This window comes from Mandrillus leucophaeus, unplaced genomic scaffold (genome assembly GCF_000951045.1).
Source record: "Mandrillus leucophaeus isolate KB7577 unplaced genomic scaffold, Mleu.le_1.0 Scaffold693, whole genome shotgun sequence".
NCBI lineage: Eukaryota > Metazoa > Chordata > Mammalia > Primates > Cercopithecidae > Mandrillus > Mandrillus leucophaeus.
The window spans coordinates 324,785-330,660 of NW_012107508.1; the positions used below are offsets into that span (position 1 = coordinate 324,785).

Sequence of the window (5,876 nt, forward strand, 5' to 3'; positions counted from 1 at the left end):
TTAATAGCTTCAGGCTTTACATTTAGGTCTTTAATCCATCTTGAATTAGCTTTTGTATGTGATGAGACAAAGGGGTCCAGTTTCCTTCTCCCACATGTGGCTAGCCAATTTTCCCAGAACCATTTATTAAATAAGGGTGTCCTTTCCCTATTGTTTATTTTGGTCAACTTTGTCAAAAATCAGTTGGTTGTAGGTATGTGACTTTATTTCTGGGTCCTCTGTTCTGAACCATTGATCAATGTGTCTATTTTTGTACCAGTACCATGCTGTTTTAGTTACTATAGCCTTGCAGTATAATTTGACATCAGCAATGTAATGCCTCCAGATTTGTTCTTTTTGCTTAGGGATGCTTTGGTTATTTGGGCTTTTATTTAGGTTCCATAAGAACTTTAAGATAGCTTTCTTCTAGTGAGTAGTAACTTTTAAATTGATACATAATAATTATACATATTTATGGAGTACATTTGATATTTTGATACATGAATACAATGTGTAATGATCAAATCATGGTGAATAGAATACCCATTACCTCAAACATTTATCATTTATTTGTGTTGGGAACATTTCAAATTTTCTCTTCTAGTTATTTTGAAATATATGACAAATTATTGTTAACTTAGTCATCCTCCTGTGCCATCAAACACTAGAATATATTCCTTTTATCTAACTGTATTTTTTGCACCCATTAACCAACCTCTATTCATCCCCCAACCTTCTAACCTCTGGCAACCATCATTCTACTCTCCACCTCCATGAGATCAACTTTTTAAGCTCCCACATGTGAGTGAGAGAATGCAGTATTTGTCTTTTTTCACTTTACTCACCTAGTTATTTCACTTAACATAGCAATCTCTAGTTTCATTCATGTTGCTGTGAGTGACAAGATTTCATTCTTTTTTATGACTGAGTTGTATTTCATTGTGTATATGTACCACATTTTCTTATGCATACATCCATTGATGGACACTTAGATTCATCTCATTTCTTAGCTATCGTGAAGAATGCTGCAATAAACATAGGTATGCAGATATCTCTTCAATATACTGGTTTCCTTTCTTTTGCACATACATCTAGCAGTGGGATTGCTGGATCATATGGTAGATCTATTTTTAGATCTCAGTGTTTTGAGGAACCTCCACACTGTTTTCCATAGTGACTGTACTGATTTATATTTCCACCTGCAGTGTATAAGTGTTTTCCTTTCTCCACATCCTCACCAGCATCTGCTTTTTTGTGTTTTTGATAATAGCCGTTCTAACTGGGATGAGGTGAGATCTCACTGTGGTTTTGATTTGCATTTTCCTGACAATTAGTAATGTTGAGCATTTTTGATATGACTGTTGGCCATTTGTATGTCTGATTTTGAGAAATGTCTCTTCAGTTCATTTGCCCTTTTAAAAATTGTATTACTTGGTGTTTTGTTGTTGTTGTTGTTGTTGTTGTTGTTGTTGAGTTCCCTATATATTCTGGTTATTAATCCCTTGTTGAATGGATACTTTGCAAATATTTTTCCCAATCTATAGATTGTATCTTCACTTTGTTGATTGTTTCCTTTGCTGTGCAGAAGGTTTTTAGCTTTATGCAATCTTATTTGCCTATTTTTTCTTTGGTTGTCTATGCTTTTGAGGTTTTAACCCCCAAAAATTTGCCCAGACCAATATCATAAAGCACTTTCCTGATGTTTTCCTCTAGTAGTTTCAAGTCTTACATTTAAGTTTTTAATCCATTTTGATTTGATTTTTATGTATGGTGAGAAATAGGGGTGTCTTTTTTTTTTAACCGCTGAACTTTTTATTGGCCTCCTGCTCCCCAAAGGGTACCCTGCTTCTGCTGTCTTAATGTCTGAGAACGTTGGTGTCATTGGTCTCAGACACCACTTTGCCATCCACTATCTGGTGGGTGGTGGTCTTTTGGATGGTTTGCATGGAGTTGCTACCATCCAGGGCATCACCAAGATTGAAGCCCTCGCCATTTTCCAGCAGGCAGCAGTAGGTGGTGCCCTCAGCCTTCAGCTTGACCTTGATGTTCGGCAGGGCCTCATACTCTTGGGCCTGGCACTGCCCCTCTGCCCGGGTCTGTGCCAGCTCTGACTCCAGATACAGCAGGATCCCATTGAGCTGCTCCATCTGCAGGGCATAGCAGGCCTCCACCTTCCTCAGGCTGTTCTCCAAGTTGGGCTTCAGATTTCTCATCGAGTTCAGGTCGATCTCCAAGGACTGGACTGTACGTCTCAGCTCCCTGAGCGTCATCTCAGCAGCTCTAACCTCAGCAGACTGCGTGGTGACTACTGTGGTGCCCTCCTCGATCTGCTGAGACCAGTACTTGTCTAGCCCCTCTCGGTTCTTCTGAGCCAGCTCGTCATATTGGGCCTGGATATCTGCCATGATCTTGGCGAGGAGCTGAGATTTGGGGGTATCTACCTCCACAGTCAACCCAGAGCTGGCAACCTGGGCTTGTAGGCCTTTTACTTCCTCTTTGTGGTTCTTTTTCATAAAGAGCAGCTCCTCCTTGAGAGCCTCGGTCTCTGTCTACAGCTGCAGCCGAGTGACACTGGTGTCATCAATGACCTTGGGGAGCTCACAGTTGTCCCTCTCCACAGACTGGCACATGGCCAGCTCTGTCTCATACTTGACTCGAAAGTCATCAGCAGCAAGACAGACATTGTCGATCTGCAGAACCATGCAAGCATTGTCCACAGTATTTGCGAAGATCTGAGCCCTCAGATCCTCGATGGTCTTGAAATAATGTCCCCAGTCTCTGACCTGGGGTCCCTTCTTCTCCAGATGCTCCCAGATTTTGCTCTCCAGCTTCTGGTTCTCTGTCTTCAGGTAGGAGGCCAGGCAGTTGTTCAGGCTTCGCATGGTCTCCTTTTCATTTTGGATGCCTCCCATTCCTACCAGACCTCCGGCCATCCCTGCAGCCACGCCCCTGGACCCCAAGCCACCCCGGAAACTGATGGAGCGGGACACAGAGATCCAGGAACCAGAGCCCCCCACGCCTGCATAGACACTTGGCGTGCTGCTGACCAGCCAGGTGCTGTAGCTGGGTGCCTGGGAGGACTCCAGGGACCAGTAGTTGGTGGAGAAGGTAGAGCGAGTGGTGAAGCTCATGCTGTCCAGGGAGGAGAGTGAGAGGACAGGACTCAGGCTTTGCTGATAATTGAGATAGGGGTTTCATTTTTCTGTCTATGAATATGCAGTTTTCCCAGCACCATTTACTGAAGAGACTGTCATTTCTCCATTGAATGTTCTTGGTACTTTTGTCAAAAATTAATTGCCTGTAAATACATGGATTTATTTCTGGGTTCTCAACTGTGTTCCATTGGTCTATGTGTCTGGTTTTGTACCAGTACCATGCTGTGTTGCTTACTATAGTTTTGCAGTATATTTTGAAGTCAGGTAATGCGATGCCTCCAGTTTTGTTGTCTTTCACTCAAGACTGCTTTGGCTATTTGGGGCCTTCTGTGGTTTCTTTTGTTTTAAAGAAAATTTTAAGCTAACATTCTTACTGGACATCTGTGGTTTCATATGCATTTTAGGGTCATTTTTTCTACTTCTGTGAAGAATGTCTTTGGTATTTTGATAGAGATTGCACTGAATCTGTATATTGTTGTTGATAATAGTCGTTTACATAGTATAAATTCTTCCAGTCCATGAACAGGGATGTCTTTCCATTTTCTCTGTGACCTCTTCAATTTCTTTCACTCATGTTTTATAGTTTACCTTTTAGAGATCTTTCATCAACTTGGTTAAATTTACTCCTACATTTTTTATAGCTGTTGTAAATGAGACTGATCTCTTGATTTCTTTTTCCACTAGTCTGTTATTGGTATATAGAAATGATACTGATTTTTGTATGTTAATTTTTTATCCTGCAATTTTACTGAATTTGCTTATCAGTTCTAAGAGTTTTTTGTTTTGTTTTGTTTTGTTTTGGTGGAACTTTTAGGGTTTTCTATATATAAAATCATGTCATCTGCAAATAGGGACAGTGTGACTTCCTGTTTTCTAATTTGAATGTCCTTTATTTCTTTTGCTTATTTGCCCTGGCTAGGAATTCCAGTACTATGTTGAATAAGAGTGGTAAGAATGGGCATCCTTGTCTTATTGTAGTTCTTAGAGAAGAAACTTTCAGTTTTTCCCCATTCAGTATAATATTAACTGTGGGTTTCTCATATATGGCCTTCATTGTATTGAGGTACATTTTCTCTATACCTAATTTTTGGAGGGGTTTTTTTTAAGTCACAAAGGGATGTTGAATTTTATAAAATGCTTTCTCTGCATCTATTAGGATGATTTTTTGTACTTCATTCTTTTGATGTAATATATCACATTTATAGATTTGCATATGCTAAACTAGCCTTGCATCCTTGGAATAAATCCCAGTAGATCACGATGAATGATCTTTTTAATGTGCTGTTGGACTCAGTTCACTAGTATTGTGTTGAGGATTTTTGCATCTATGTTCTTTAGGGACATTGGCCTATAGTTTTCTTATGTTATTGTTGTGTTCTTGTCTGGTTTTGGTATCAGGATGAGCTGGCCTCAAAGATGCATTTGGAAGAATTCTCTTCTCTTCAACTTTCTGGAAAAGTTTAAAAATAATTGGTATAGTTCTTCTTTAAATATTTGGTAGAATTCAGCAGTGAAATCATCAAGTACTGGACTTTTCTTTGATGGGAGACTTTTAATACTGATTCAATGATTTTACTCACAATTGGTCTATTCAGGTTTTCTGTTTCTTCTTGGTTCAATCTTCGTAGGTTGTACATGTCTAGGAATTTATGCATTTCCATTATGTTTCTCATTTTTTGTTGTATAGTTGTTCACAACAGTCTCTAACAATCTTTTGGACTTCTGTAGTAGCAGTTGTAATGTCTCCTTTTTTCATTTCTGATTTTACTTATTTGGGTCTTTTCTCTATTTTTTTTTTTTTTGTTTAGTCTGCCAAATGGTTTGGCAATTTGGTTTATCTTTTCAAAAAAACACCTTATTTCTTTTGTATTTTTTTGGTCGCAGTTCTGTTTATTTCTGCTCTTATCCTTGTTATTTCTTTTTTCCTACTAATTTTGGGGTTGGCTTCTTCTTGATCTTCTAGTTTCTTAACATGCATAATTAGGTTGGTTATTTGAAATTTTTCTACTTTTTTAATGTAAGCATTTATTGTTATAAACTTCTCTCTTAATACTGCTTTTGCTGTATGCCATAGGTTTTGGTGTGAGTATCTCTTCTCAATAATCTTCTCTATGAATGTGTTGCCATACCATCACTATAGAATGTATTTCTATAACAAATATCTGTGTCTTCAAGTGATCCATACATGTCACATAAGGTAATTTATTAATGCAATACTTCAATTCCCTGACTACTTTTGTGAATTAGAAATTTTGCTACAATTTACTACATAAGATTTCCTTATCTGAAATGTGGAAAATGGGGTGAAACAAAGCTACTATTTAATAGAGAAAGAGTGAGAAAACAGTAAGTTTAGCTGAGGAAATGAGGTCAAATATAAAAATTTGTTAATGCCAGAGGAGATGCCACAAAATTCAGATGGGACTACATGTTTCTTTGTAAAGGGACAATGTGATTGTGCAAAAAGCCGAATTTTCTGTTTTATCCAACAGGGGGCACTACACTAGCACCGTGCCTCAGCTGCCGGGAACTACCAAGACCACTCAGCGTAACAGCAACTGTAGGATCCATTATTTATTTGTGTTTGATTGTGGCCTTTAAGAAGTTCACTTTGTTAAAACAAACAAATATACCTCACACTGACAGTAAAGTGTACTTGATGAGGAGATTCCAATCACTCTTACTAGAGGTACATTCATGCATTGATTCATTTATTGAGTGTCTTTTTTTTTTTTTTTTTTT

The 5,876-nt window shown here is 38.4% G+C and overlaps 1 pseudogene; it reads right to left on the reverse strand.

Moving 5' to 3' along the window:
* Nucleotides 1-1,835: 1,835 nt before the first annotated feature.
* LOC105555625 lies at nt 1,836-3,110 on the reverse strand (annotated as a pseudogene).
* Nucleotides 3,111-5,876: the final 2,766 nt, after the last annotated feature.